The 15,965-nt window shown below is 34.2% G+C and overlaps 1 protein-coding gene across 1 annotated transcript in view; it reads right to left on the bottom strand.

The window, feature by feature from the left end:
* The window catches only part of Man1a2 (mannosidase alpha class 1A member 2), a 119,401-nt gene that overhangs the window by 53,138 nt on the left and 50,298 nt on the right, over positions 1–15,965 (bottom strand). The window lies entirely within an intron of this gene.

Raw genomic sequence — 15,965 nt, 5'->3', positions numbered from 1 at the left:
AAGATGCAGACAGTAAAATTTCTACTAAGCTTATGATATCCCAATAGGCAGGGATTAAACTCTACTTTGAAGACGACTGATTTAGACTCCAAAATGAGATTGAGTCAGAACATTCTACTAGGAAAAGTGACATGCTGTCCTAGGCCTATCCTCCTCAAATGGATTCCAAATTAATCAATTATTTATTTAAGATTCCACTTTGTCACTGCAGCAAAATATTTCTGACAAAATATCAAAATTTTCAAATAATAAGTAGTTAACAGGCTGGAATGCATCAAAGTTTGAGTTGAGATTGTATTAAACAAAGCACCCCAAAAGCAGGGGTAGAAAATATTAGAGAAGAATATGTAGAAGTAGCCAAAGAAATGTGACATTAAGATATCTTGCAAGACTGTTAAATGAGGCAAAAACTCCTTTAAAGATCTGTAATTAGATATATTTATAAATCTATAACTCATCATTTCTTTCAATATATACTTTTACATTAAGAACCCCAAAGAAAAACAAGTTAAGCTAAAAATTGTATTAATTCTTAGTTATCTGATTAATTCAGAAAAGGAGATGTAAGTTCAATCCTCTTTGTATTACTTTAAAGGTCCATAAAGACAAGTTACATTACATAGTAAATAGTGTTTTCTCTGTTTACTATGAGAGCAAAGGGACCAATATTTCTCTAAGAACTAATATTAATCACATATTTGCATCACATATTTTCTAAATATAAAATATTTAAATGATAAAATGACCAAAATATAAGCTATTTCAAAATAGAAGGCATTTTCATTTCACATCCAGAATTGGCCAAGAGCATGCTGCCTAATTTTCAACTACCTTGGATAATTAATAACAGTCAAGATGTACAGTAGCCAATTATAGTATAAAGTTAAAAAAATAAAACACTCAAATGTCCTTGAAGGAAGTTCCCTTACATACTACAATGATCTTGATTTATTATAAATATGTAAACTTTAATAAAGACAGATTTACATTCCCTATTTTCAGTAGCAATTTCAAGAGACAAAAGTAAATATAAAACAAATTAGTTTTTAGTATACAATGTAGGCAAACAATGCAAAGTCCAAAAAATATCAAAATTTTAAAAAAATCCAATTCTGTCCCTCAACTACACAGTTCCTTCTACAATGCAACTAGCTAGGAGCTTCTTAAATATCCAGTAAATATTTTGGTTCTTAAGTATCTAGTAAATATCTTGTTCTAAACCAGTCTCATAGAATACATGGTTCCTAGCTATTTCTTATCAACTCATTTTGGAGCCCTTCCAGAAAGATATTCTGTTACAGTTTTTACACACACACACACACACACACACACACACACACACAATCTCTAACACACCTCTTAACAGAATACTATACATTTTCTCCCTAACACAAAATAAGAGATATTTCATCTTGAACTTCTTTTTTTCACTTATTATATCATAGAAATCTTTCTAAATCACTTCCTTCTCTTCAGGGGGGCTGCAGAATTTCCATTGTATAGATGCATTGTAATATATTTAATGATGGATATTTAATTTGTTTCTATACTGTGTGGCTATTTTAGATATGCTACAACGTGGTAATTCCAGAGTGAAAATGTTCTATCAACCAGTTCGTACATTTGTACCAGTACATACATACTTTCAATAAATTACTGATAATTTGTCCTTCCCCAGCAATTTAGGAGTGGTTATCTTTAGGTACCTTTTACCAAACTTTTGATTCCTAAAATCTGATACTTGAAAAAAAATACTCCATTATCATTCTTCTTTGCTTATTTTCTTATACTTGCTAGACAAGTGCTCTGCCACTGACCTAACCCTCCACCCCAAGTCCACAGTCTTAAATCACCCACACACATACAAATGCATGTGGAATATATTCTTACAATTTGCATTATCAAACATTAATTTTTTATACTCAGCATTAAATTCCTCAAAATATTTTATTAGTGTATATATCTATTTATATTGTATCTTATATCTTCCCTCCTGAATGACAGTTTGGCTAATACAAAATCCTGGGTTGAAAGCTATTTTCTCTCGGTTTAAAGCTATTACCCTAATGTTTTCTGGCATCTACTACTATCGAGAACTCTGCTGTCAGATGTTACTTTTTTGTAAGTAACAGACGCCTTTCTTCTTTGGTAGTTTTTTAATATTTCTCATTCATTCCCAATATCCTTTCAAATATTGATTATAATTTACTCCATTAAACTCATCTGGCATTACTAATAAGTATTGTTTGAACCCTCTCCACATATTTTCTCTCTCTTTCAATTCTTTATTTCCCTTCTTTTACTCTCCATATTATATTCAAGATGAATTTTTCATCATCATCATAAACAGAAGCAATCTTAATGATTAGACAGCTGTTTCTAAGGTCCAACTAAGAGTCACTGCAAAACTAAGCATTAGCACAAAGAAAAGTAAACGCATTCATACATACTACCACAGTTTCATGAAGGTTGACAGAAGACACTAGTTTAGGTGAGAGATAAAAGGAATCATTAGTCACAGCAAAGTAGCAGCCAAAGTTCATTTGCATCCATTGCAATCGCCAGACCTACAACCCAATCTTACAGGAACTATGCACAGGACCTACGATAGATGCCTGAATACACCGTGCATTCTGTTACACAAAAATCTCTTTTATAATAAGCAAAAACAAGCCTATGTGTGTAAGATATCACTTGATCCAGTGAGCACAACCATGATGACTTGACTACAAAGCAGCAAGGGACTTATTTCTCAGTATACCCAGCAAAAGTGGGCAGGGACACCAAAGACTCCACTGTAGCCTGCCTTTCAGCCTTTCTTGTCAGCACAAACAGCAGTTCCTTTCTGCAGCAGCGGCTAAATTCCAACATGTGTTTTCTCAACACATACAAAAGCAACCAGCTTCTGCACCCTCAACTCTTTAACTACAAAGAAATCAGAAGCCGCATTAACTGGCCAGGTCGTCCTCATTAGTGGTCAAATGGCACCTCTGCATGACCCTTCCTCTTTAACTTTCTAAATTTCAATTAAAACTTCTTCCTTCAGCCCTGGTTGCTTTCTGTAAGAGCCACGACTGTGATACCTTCAGAGTATTCTTTTTAATCTACCATTTAGCTAATTAACAATTTTATGCTTAGTTAGTAATTCATTATGTTAAATTCTTTCTGTTCAAAACTGGATGAATTCCATCTCTTTACTAGACTCTGATAAATAATTCATATTCTCTTATTATCTATTATAAAATACATATTTTAAAAAACTGGAAAAGGAAAAATATTTAAATCATAAGCAATTCTATCTTGAATCAAATACAGTTGGCTCTCCATATCAGTAGTTTCTGCATATGTGTATTCAACTAACAAAAGGTGGATAATGGAAAATAGTGGAGAAAGACTGCATCTGCACTGAACAAGTACCAACTCCGTCTTGCCATTAATCCCTGAAACAACGCAGTTTCACACAAATTTTTACAAATTAGTATCAACTTCCTCTCTATTCTTCAACCTACTGCAACATGGCTTCCCTCCCATCATTTCACTGAAATGAGTTTTGCTAAAGACTAGCCACACAATTGTGCAAGAACATTTTCAGTCATTACTGACCAATTCCTCCATAAAAAAATTTCTTCCCTTGTCTTCAACAATCTTACAAATCTCATTTTTTTGCACTGACTCACTGTTTTCTATCTGGCTATACTACTGTGGCTCTTGAGGCTGGATTCTAGGCCCACTTCTTTTCCTAACCAAAACTGTTTTCTTGGAAATTTCACGTTTGTTTTCAATTACACAGCAACTGACTCCCCAATCTATATCGCTAGTCAGTACTGAAAACAGCTACGAAAAAATGGAATACATTTAAGCAGTGGCAAAAGGTCTCTAGAATGAAAATAACAAAACATTGATGAAAGGAATTATAAGAGGATATAAAAGGACACCTCGTATTCATAAATTAGGAGAATATTGTTAAAATGTCCATACTGCCCAAAGTGTTCTACAGAATCAATACAACCCACATTATCTCACTCATATGTGGAACCTAGAAAAGTAGATCTCCTAGAAATCCAGGGAAGAATTGTGGTTACCAGAGGAGAGAGCAGAAGACAGTGAGAGACAGGAAATGTTGGTCAAAGGCACTACATTATAGTTAGGAGTCTGACACGCCGCTGCACAGACGGATAGCTAGAGATGACGATAATGTACTGTGGACTTCAAAAAGTTGAAGAAAAAAGTCTGAATGTTTCCACAATAAAGAAATAGTAACTATGGAGACAGATATATTCAACCTTATTTAAACACTCCACTACAGAAATATTTATTAAGATATCACATGCCCCCCATGTTTTTGTCAATTTAAAATTTAATCTAAAAAATATTTCTCCATTGAGCAACATTTATTGCTTCTCTCTACCAACTATTTTCATTTAAATCTAACTATATCCACTCAAATTCAAAATTCTTAAAATGAACTTACAATCTTTCTCCAATCTAGTACTATTAAAACATTCTATCAAATAACTGGCCCACCACTGGTCTAACACCAAAAATTAGAATGCTGGGAAACAAGATTAACTCCAATCTCACCCCACCTTCTAAAATATTATCCAATACTTTGAAATTTGCCTCCCAAATCCTTTGAGATAATTTATATCTGTCATCTCTACAACTATTTTTACTTGAAATAACCACTATTTTTCAGCCAAAATACTATAAAACTAGCTGACTGGATGAACATAAACACACACTCAATTTTAACTGTTGGTTTATAAAATGCTTTTGTAATGGAAAATACAAACCACATTCTTCCTGGATTAAATATATGAACAATGTCTCTATAGGTTCACAATATCCTACAGTAACAGATTAATATTAATACTGTAAAGCAGTGATGGCAAACCTTTCAGAGTTTCCAATGATACAAATAACCCACTGCAGCACACATAGCACAGGCTATGACTGCTGCTACACAGTAAGAGCATCTATTTATTCAGCCATTCCCTTAGCATGATGGTCAGACCATTTTCATATATTTGCTTCCACAAACAGTACCACAGTAACATATCCTTCTAAGTGTTTGTCGATGTATCTACCTTGTTACTTCTAGGTAACAGATTTGTAGAAATGGATTGCTGGGTCAAAGTATTTCAAATTTTAAGTGTTTGTCATCACCCACCTATATTACAAACTGTAACAATTTGAATTCCAATGGCCTATCATACTGAAGCAAAAGCATTTTACAGTATCTAAATTCATCTCAATGGTCTTTGTAGGTATTAACCAGGCACAGAATATGTAACAGAGTCTATTTCAGGCAAACAATTATGGTATACAGAAAAATAAAACAGTGTGGTCTAGTTTCACAGTATTATGGTTTAATGCAGGGGAAAACCAGAGAATTATGAGATTGTGGCTAGATCCCACCCACGGACCCTTCAAAAATCAGCCTCTTCAAAAAGCACCACCTCTACTTTGTAAGAAAGCTGTCATTCTGTCTGACGAACAAGTAACCCCATTCTGTCTTTTATCATGAAGAAGCTGCAAAGGCCAGATAATCACGTTTGCAGGCTTCCTTTGTAATTAAAGCAGCAAACACTACCACCTTAGTTTTGCTATTCAGGAGTACCCAAATTAGGCTGAAAAGCAGCAGCTAGGGACCACAGATAGTGGAGAATCCATTCAGTCAAGAGAGGAGTATAGTTTTTCTAGTGTGCAGAACTTCTGGAGTTTCCAGGACCAGCAGGGCAACCAGTGCCAACCACAACATGTGGGTAGTGACATCTGCGGGGAATCAGTACTGTGATGGTGCTTCTGGCTACACAGAGATCAGAAACAAAGGAAGTAAGTAAAACTATTCATTTGCAGACAACAAACATAGATCTAGAAAATCTGAAAAAAGCTAGAAAAAGAAAAAAGGCTATAGGATTTAATGTACGGTCTCTTACTTCATTACAATGCTAGGACCTTCAGTATAATGCCAAATGTAAGTAGTGACAATGGACCTCCTTCCTTTGTTCATGAGTGAAAAGCATTTTAACATCTTACCACAGCATTTTAATATTTTAGCACTACGATAGGAACCGCCAAAGAGTTTCTGTAAGTGTGCCTTGTGAGAACAGGTGGGGGAAGATAAAACTTCACTTTCTAATATTAACTTACTGAGAGATTTTAATCATTAACGAGTATTGCAATTTACCAACAGATTTTACTGAATTTTTTATAAAGGCGGCATATGATTTTTCTCCATTCTATTAACACAATGAATTTTATTTTTATTTTTTAATGTTAAACCAATTTTGTTTCCCTGGAATAAACACCACTGGCACATGATAATCCTTTTCCACATTTTACTGCTGTGCTTTACTAATATCCTGTTCAGAATCTTTGCTGATGTATTTACAAGGTATACTGGGCTTCAGTTTTCTCTTTTTGTTGTTGCAGGCTATGATGGCAGTGTTATGCTAGCCTTGAAAGATTGGGAAGTACCCTTCATTTCTCTGTTATGTGGAGAGTTTGTGAAAGATTGAATTTCCTTATCTGATAGAAATAATCAATGAAACCATTTACCTGGGTGTTAATTTTGCAACGTATTTTTTAATTCAAATAATACTATATATTTATACTTTTTTTGCTTTATCTTGAGTCAGTTTTATTAAGATTATTTTTCAGAGAATTTGTCCACTTTGTCTATTTGAAAAAACTGCTTATAATATTCCATTATTATGCTTATAATGGCTATAGATTCTACAATTACAGCCTGAGTTTGAAAATATCATTTTTTTTTTATTGAGTTTATTGGTACATTTAGGGATACAGTACAGTTACATTCATTGTTGGGATCATGTACCTTTACATGGCAAGTCTTGATTCTCATTTTTTTCCCCTTACCTCTGCCCTCCCTTCACCCCTTCCTCCCCTCCCCATCTACAAACACTTTATTTTCATCTTTTCATTCTCTCACATTTTTTTCTTTTCCCTTTTTGTTCTTCCCCTACGTATCACACCTTCCCTACACCTTTAGCTCCTTATCAGTAATTCTAGCTCTTCTTTTTTGATCAACTTAGCTAAAAAAGTTTATCAATTTTGTGATGCCTTCCCATAACCAATGCTGTAATATTTTCAGTTTCCCTTGTGATTGCTTCCCTGGTATATTATTAATTACAAGTATGTTGTTGTATTTTCAAATACTGGAATTTTTCTTCATGTCTATTACTGATTCCTAATTCAGTTCCACTATGATCAAAGAACATACTGTTACTTTTTTTTAACTGAAAACTATTCAGTAGTCCCACGTGTGGCTTATGTTAATAAGTACATCATGTGCACTGCAAAATAATTCATATAATTCTATAGTTGTTGAATAGTATTCCATAAATATAATTTCATTTAAAATGTGATACTTCTACACCATTATTGAGTTCCATCAATTTACTAAAGAGGAATGTAGAAAGATCCAACAATCTAGGTAGAACTGTCTTTTTAATGCAAGGATTTAAAAAAATTATTTTTAATTCTGTCCACTTTTTACTCATGCATTTAAAGACTTTGTTATTTATTAGATATTTGTTACTTGTTTAATGCTATGATTTTTGTAGCTTTCTAATGAGTTCAACATTTTACCACTATGAAATGTCCCTAACATCTGGTAACATTTTTGTCTTGTAGTCTACTTTCATTTCACATTAATGCAGTCATTTTGGCCTATACTTCATGTTTGTATATTTTGCATCTTTTTTCCATTCACTTACTTCCAAAGTCAGTCTCTTATGGTGAGAGCTTGCTTTTATGCTGCCTTTTATTTTATTTTATCCTTGCCTTTTATTTAGAACAGCCCACTAAAATCTAATAAATTACTAAAGGCCAGGCCTGGCGGTGCATGTTGACAGTCTTGGCTACTCAAGTGGCTGAAGCTGGAGGAGGACCTGAGGCCAGGAGCTCCAGGGCCAATCTAGGTAATAGGGTGAGACCTGCTCTCCTAAAATTTAATTACAATAATAATGGTATTACTGGGTATAGATGCATTACACGGTTTTTGTGGGTTTTGTTATGTTGTTGTTTGTGGTGCTAAGATCCAGCCCAATGTCCCATGCTTACTAGTTATGTGTCCTACCAATGAATAATGCTACCATACGGTGACTGAACCATATATTTTCATATCTTTTTTTTTTACTTAGGATTTGCTCTAGGAATTAAAAAATATATATTTTCACATCATCTTGATCTGGTGTTTGCTCTAGGGATTAAAATATAAATCATCAACTTTCACAATCTGTTTAGAGTAATATTGTACAATTTTGTATGAAACGTAAAACGTTTACTGGGTAGATCTACTTCTTCCTTCTTTCTGTCATTTATTCCATAGTTTCTATGCATTAAATCTGTACATTATAATCCCAATATAAAATGTGTTTTGCCTTTAAGAAAATATGTATTTTTAAGGAAGTTAAAATGAAGAAAAATCTCTGTGGTTTCTAATGAGTACACAGCAATCATTCAAATAAGAGTGTATTACTGTGTCATTTCCCTAGATGCTTCCAAAGATTTTCACCTTTAGAGTTTAGCTGTTTGCTTATGACATGCCTAAGTGTGCTTGGTATATTCTCATGTTAAGAAATCTATTTCCTTCACAGCATTCTAGGAGGCTGAGGCAGGAGGATCAGAAATTTGAGCATAGCCTGGGCAACCAGTGATAACTTGTCTCAAATTTAAAAATGGGCTAGACATGTAGCTCAGTGTGAAAGCCCTGAGTTTAAAGAAGGAAGAAGAAAAGAAGAAAAGGAGGCAAGGTGGGAGGCAGGATGGGAAGAAGAAAAGAAGGAAAAAAGGGAGACAGGAAAAGAAAGGATGACTGTTTCTTAAAATTCAGGTTTGGAATCAAACACAGGAAAATAAGGCATATTACTTTAAACATTCTTTCCAGTTATTGCTTTTTCCATCTGGGACTCTACATGTATGCTAGACATTTTAATACTGTCCCACAAGTTTCTGAAGCACTGTTCATTTTTATAGACTTTTTACTTTTCTTTACACTGAATAATTTACACTAATCTATCTTCAAATTTACTGACTCAACACTTCCAATGATAATAAACACAAAGTCATTTCAGAGTCTATATTTTCCATTTCTAGAATTTCCAACATTATTTTTTTTCCATAGACTCCATTTCTGCTAAGATTTTCACCTATTCAGAAATGCAAGAAATATTTTCTGTTGTATCACTGGGCATAGTTATAAACATTACTATAAAATCCTTGTAGACTCTAATATGAGGTTACCTCAATAGGTCACCAGTAATACTTTCTTAAACGTATAGGCCACATTTCCTCTAGTGCTTTCACACATTCATTAACTCTGAATTGTATCACTGTGATTAATGTGCTATAAAGTACAGACTGTTGTATCTTCTGAAGAATACTTATTTTTGTGTTTTATGAGCACTTAGCTAAACTTAAATCCCAACACTCTCCTTACAGGAGTCATCAGCTAGAATAGGTGTTTGGTTCCTCTAGGGATAGCTGGAGCGCTTATTTAATAAAAGGGTTAGGCAGTGTTGCATGCAGCATTTAGGGCTTCTCTGGGGAGCACTCCTGTCCTAGATTTTATCCCTAAATTTCTAGCTCTTGTATTAGCTATAAACTCTATCTTCTGATCCATCAAATCAGTGGCCATGCCATAATCATTAACTATGAATTGGGGTGGTTTTTTGTTTTGTTTTGTTTGTTTTTTTGTGCGTGATACTGGGAACAAACTCCGAACCTTGCATATGCAAGGCAAGTGGCGGCACCACTGAGCTAAATCCCCAGCTCTATCAATTATGAAACAGATTTAGCATTGTGACTCTAAACGTGTTGATGTGATATATATATGACCTCACACATTTTAGAGAAAAATGTCAGAGATTATATTTTAAATATTTACTGTGTCAGCAAAGTTCAGAAAAATGTTCTATCCAGTTACCAGCACATTACAGAAAATGAAGAAGTCATATTTTCAAAGGCAGTAGCAGCAGTGTCTGGAACAAAGTCAGGATTTCTAAAATTAAATTGAGAATTAATGCAATAAGGACAACTTCTGACTCTTAAACCTGGGAAAGTCAGCACTCTTACTACTAACTTTAAAGAATTTAGGTTTTAAAAGACTATCCTATTTGTCTTAGAAAATATCTCTGAACTTATTCAGGAATAATCCCATCTATGAGCAAGAGACTACATCTGTGTTTTGGTAAAGAAAAACTTCACTACTGTTGTTTCTTTTATTACACATTAAATTCCACACAATAATTTCTTTATTTTATCAGGTGCTGTTACAAATCATTTTATGGATATAAATTATTAGGAAGGAAGGCCACTTTTAATTACTATTTTAAAAATGAGAAAATTCTGTGAAAGAAATAGTCATATAGCATCAAGTAAATATAATAAATCATCAAGATTTTTAACTTGTGAACATTTAATAGTTTAAGAAAATAAAATGATAATGCTTCACATTTATGTTATTAACAAATCAACAGGAAAGAGGAACACTTTATTAGAATAGCACATAATCCCCATCTAGTTCCCTACACCAGAGAATCTAATGACTATAAAATGTTCTTACCTAGTTAACATATTTCCTTAATACGAGAAAGGCATTTTGTGGGCCAGGGATTTATCTCAGTGGTTTCTCTGCCTGCCTTGCAAGCACAAAGTTCCAAATTTGATCCTCAGTACAAAAAGCAAAAAGCAAAAAAAAAACAGGCATCTTGTTATGCTCTAAATTATAGTTGATCTTCTGGTTTATATGTGGTAAAATTTAATGTCATTCAGTATCAGAATAATGACAATTAATACAGTTCCAATTATTGCCTGTTTATTTATTTTCAGCACATCTCAGAAATTTACTGGATTCTCAGAAAAAAGGTAAAGGTCACAGCTTGTAGTATGAAATTATCATGAAGAAAAGTTAATTGGTGGGCCAGGGACTTAGCCTAGTGGTCCCGCCGCCTGCCTCTCAAGTGGAAGGAACCAAGTTCAATCCCCAGTACCAAAAAAAAAAGAAGAAAGAAAAGTTCATTGGTCAGTAAAATTCTACTGTATTAAAAAGTAATTTACAACATGGTAAAATGCCAAAAGATGAAGGAAAAGAAAGTAATACCTATTCAGACAGGCATTCACAATCTTTAATCCTCACACAACTCTGACGCGAACTTCTCACATTTTCACAGATAGATAGCTCATGTTATGAAGGTAAAGAGCTTACTGAATACCACTAGGGTGCACAGCGGGGCAAAACCTCCAAAGGCTCCTTCTTGAAGTCTGAGACTTGGAAAATTGAAAAAAAAATGGAAATATTCCATAGTACCACACAGTTTTCATCACTGTGTACTTTTATCCATGACAATGGCAACAAAAATGTCAACATTTTGATTAAATTTTCATGTAGGGATCCTAATGTGAAACAATTAAAGCTAAATCTTCCTGTCTGTGAGCTGTTCCAAATTTACTTTGGATCACATAAGTACTTTTACAAAAAATTAATCAATTACACACAAAAATTTAGTACTTCAAGGTAAGCACAAAAGTTTAGATGGATGGATAGATAAATGGATGTGCTCCTTTTCAAGAACACTTTATAATTCAAACCTGGACAAAATCCGAAATCAAAGAGATTAAAATACTTCCAAGATCTTCCTCTCATTGTTGTTTAGTAATTCACTCCAGAAAATGCTGAGGTTAGGGGTCTGTGCCAAAAAGGTATGACTGAAAAGAATGGCAATGCCCTAAAAGGGAATAGGAGCAATTCAGGAAAATGAGGCCAATCAAGGACAGGAGAATGACATCCGTGTGGGGAAGATACACTGATGGAGGCAGAGGCCTACTGAAGTCAGAAAAGTGGTTACACAGCAGGTATAAGGAAAGAGGTAAACATCTAGGAATAACAGGAGGCAGGCTGTAAAGAAAGAGAAATATGAAAATACAGAAAGCTAAAGTGAACTTTATGGTCTGGGGTTGGACTTACAGTTCCTACTGTGAATTCATGGCCAGAGAGACAGACAGACAAAAATATACATAGACAAATAAAAATACAGATATAACGGTTAGGAAACAAAAGCAGCAGGCCTACTTTAATTAAAAGGTAATGCTAGAAGAATCTGAAACAAATGGTACACTTGGTAAACTTAGCAAGAAAAACTCAAACCCATCCCAAATTTTCTAAACTTTGACTTAATCTCTGACACTTACAGTAGAAGTATTTTATTCCAAGCATAAATCTTAACCCAGTCTTCACAGTCCCAGAGGTGGTATCTGGCATTCAATCAAAAATTATGAAATACATAGGAAAGTAAGAAAAACTATCCACTATCTAGAGACAAAGCAAGTAACAAAACTAAACTCAGGCAGAACCAGAAAATTTGAAAAAGAACATGACATATTTTTAAAGACCTAGTGGACAAGGTAAAATCACACATAAAGACATGAGGCATTTTAGCAAAGAAATGGAAAATGGAAAAGTCAAAACACTAGAAATGATAATGCAGCATGGTAAAGCATAGTAACAGACGAAGAATGCTTTCAATAGGCTTACAATCACACTGAACACAGATAAGGGGTGAGGATAGGGGTCTATATACAAATTACCCAAACTGAAATACATGAAAGGAAAAAGACACGCAATTTCTCCTCCACAATGTAAGAATCAAATCTCATAGTGAGTATTACAGAAAAATCCCACCATGCTGCTGACTATAGGAGAACATGCTGCTGACTATAGGAGAAAAGAAACTATTCTGAAACAAGCCAGAGTACTCGGATTTTAAGATCTGCTGTCAAGAGCAACCAGTTAACCAGAACCTAACCTTCTGAGATTTCATTATTGCTTAGCTGACTAAGGAAGGCAAAATAATCAACATTATCCCACTTTATTCCCTTATGGGACAGGGAAATATCCCACTGTAACTAACATTATCATTCCTGCCACATCTAAGGGGACTGGGAGGTACTCAGAAACACACATCAAGTATAATTAATAATGGTTCCAATGGGTAAAGTAGATAGCACGCAAAAACAGATGGTCAGTGTGGGCAAAGAGATGGAAAGTCTACAAAAGGACCAAAAAGAAATGATACAGATCAAAACTGTAATAGAAGTGGAGATTTACTTTTTTGGGCTCATAGTGGACACTGCTGAGAAAATAATTTCTGAGCTTGAGAAATTTCTCAAAAGAAAACTCCAAAACAGCAGACTGGAGGAAAAAAAAATGTTAAAGAAGTGTGGGGCAATTATAAAAGGCGTAAAATATACATAATGCATATACTAAAAAGAGAAAAATGACCAAAAAAATAAATATTTAAACAATGACAGGAAATTTCCCCAAATAAATATTAGACATCAAACCACGGACTCACAAAGCTCAGAAAACAATGGTAGGATAAATGTCCAAAAAACAAAAGCCAAACACATCATATTTAAACTGCAGAAAATCTAAGATAAAGAATAATACTGTTGTGGCTTGTTCCTTGCTTGCTTTGTTACCTTGTGCTCACCATGAATTGTTTTTCCCCTGCCTTGGAGCCAAGAGATGACAGAATGAAAACTCTACAAACCATGAACTAAACAAAATTTCCTCTTCTAACTTTGGGTTTTGGGTATTTTGGCTTAACAATGAGAAAAAGTAACTAAGACAAATACCAAAAGAAGCCAGGAGTGGACAAAAGCACCTTGTCTGCAGAGGAACAAATACAAGAATTCTACCTACCTTCTCCTCAGAAACCATGTGCTACCGTATGGATATGGTTTAAGTGTGCCTCCAAAGGATTCGTGTGTTAGAATCTTGATCATCAGTGAGGATACTTAGAGGAAGTGGAAACTTTAAGAGATAGGACCTAATAGGAAGTGATTAGGTCATTAGGGACCTTCCTTAGAAAGGATGAAATGTAGTTTTTTACAGAATCTCAGTTATCATGAGGGTGGTATTATGGTTAAGATCTAAAACGTCCCCAGAATATCATGTTCAGAAGAGGGGGCCTGGTTGGAAGAAGTGGGTTACTGGGGACTTGACCAGGAAAGATGTATTCTTGGTCCTGGTTCCTCCTTTCTCTCTCTCTCTTTGCTTCTTTGCTAACATGAGGTGAGTACCCTTCCTCCTCTGTGCCCTTTTACCATGTCATTTCTGAGTTGTGATAAAAATAATGAGCCTGGCCCATAAATCTTTCTGGCTTCCTCTCCCACAATGTGACTGATTTCAATCTTGCTCATTCCTACCACTCTATCATCTGCCCCGAGACACTTATCAGAAGTCAAACAGATGGGGCTGCTCAATCTCCAAATAAACCTTTCTTTATAAAGCATGCAGTTTCAGGTATTTTGCTACAGTAACAGAAAGTGGGCTAACATACCATGCAAGTATTAAGTGTAAAGTATTAAGTGAGAAAGAAAGAAAAAAAAAATCAACCTAAAAATCTGTACCTTTTAAAATTCTTCAAAAATGAAAGATATATTTTGTCAGATAAACAAAACCTGAGGGAATTTGTTGCCAGACGGCCTGCCTTGAAAAAAAATACCACGTAATTCAGAGAGAAAGAAAATTACATAGATCAAAAACTTGAATCTACATAAAAGTATCTAGGAATAAATAAATGAAGGTAAAATAAAATTATTTTTCAATGTACAAATAATGATTCAAAATAATAGTAATTTTATTCAATTATGTATGTACACATGTACATATAGACACATTCATATATGTTTATGTGTAAGTAAGATAACAGCAATATTACAAGGGATTTAAAAAAGGGTTCAGATTATTTTATTTTGAGGAACATGCATCATAATTGAAGTGGTACAGTGTTATTTTAAAGTACACTTCTATGAGTTATAAATGTAAGTTGAAAACTTTGGGGTAACCACTAAAAACAAAAGTGAAAAAAGAAGTACAACTCATGCTGAGAAAAAAAGAAAATTGAGTCATATAAAGTGCTCCATTAGAAACATAGGAGACAGAAAAAAGAAAGGAACACAAAAATAAGAATAAAAAGCAAGGATGCCAGTTAGGAAACAGTAACAACTATAGTAGATATTAACCCAGACACATCAATGACCACTTTGGATGCATGTCAATGGTGTAAATGCATCAACCAAAATACAGATGGTCATAGTGGATCAAAACATAAGATCCAACTATTTGCTGCCTATCTGAAATTCTTTTTCTAAAGACACATACAAATTAAAAGTAAACATACAGGAAAAGGTACACCATGACAGCAGTGATCAAGAAAAATACAAGTATATTAATTTTGGTCAGAATATGCTTCAGGGGAAGAAAATTTATTAAAGATAAAGGGGGACATTTTCCTAATGAAAAAGAAATCAATTCTTTAAGAACAGAGCAATACTTAACATATATACACCTAACATCAGTGTCAAAGTAAGTGAAGCAAAAATTAACAGATCTGCAAAAGACACACATGAATCAAGTATTCTACTTGGAGACTATGATATCCCTCTATCAGAAATGGGTAGATCTAACAGCAGTAAGGAAACAGTTGAACTCAACAGGACTAATAAACAACCCTGTATAAGGAGCATCTACAAATTACTGACATTCAATAGCAAATACAAATTCTTCCCAAGTTCACATGAAACATTCCCCAGAACAGGTTATGTTTTGTGCCATCAAACTCACCTCCACAAGATTTTAAGAACAGAAATTACACAATCTTTGCTCTCAGACCAAAATGAAATTAAAAGAGAATTCAGGTGGAAAATCACAAAATAAGTAAACATTAACCAATACATAGGTCAAAAAAGAAATATCTAGAGTATTAAAAATACTTTGTGCTGGGCATGGTGGTGCATGCCTGTAATCCCAGCACTCAGGAGGCTGAGGCAGGGGGATCACTATGAGTTCGAGACCAGCCTGGGCTACATAGTAAGTTCCAGGTCAGTCTCAACTACATAGTGAGACCCTGTCTCAAAAAAAAAAAAAAAAACTT

The sequence above is a fragment of the Fukomys damarensis genome, unplaced genomic scaffold, assembly GCF_012274545.1.
Source record: "Fukomys damarensis isolate Sample0158 unplaced genomic scaffold, DMR_v1.0_HiC HiC_scaffold_33, whole genome shotgun sequence".
Classification (NCBI taxonomy): Eukaryota; Metazoa; Chordata; class Mammalia; order Rodentia; family Bathyergidae; genus Fukomys; species Fukomys damarensis.
The sequence above is the reverse complement of the archived record's forward strand: the minus strand, read 5'-3'. Positions and strand labels throughout refer to the sequence as shown.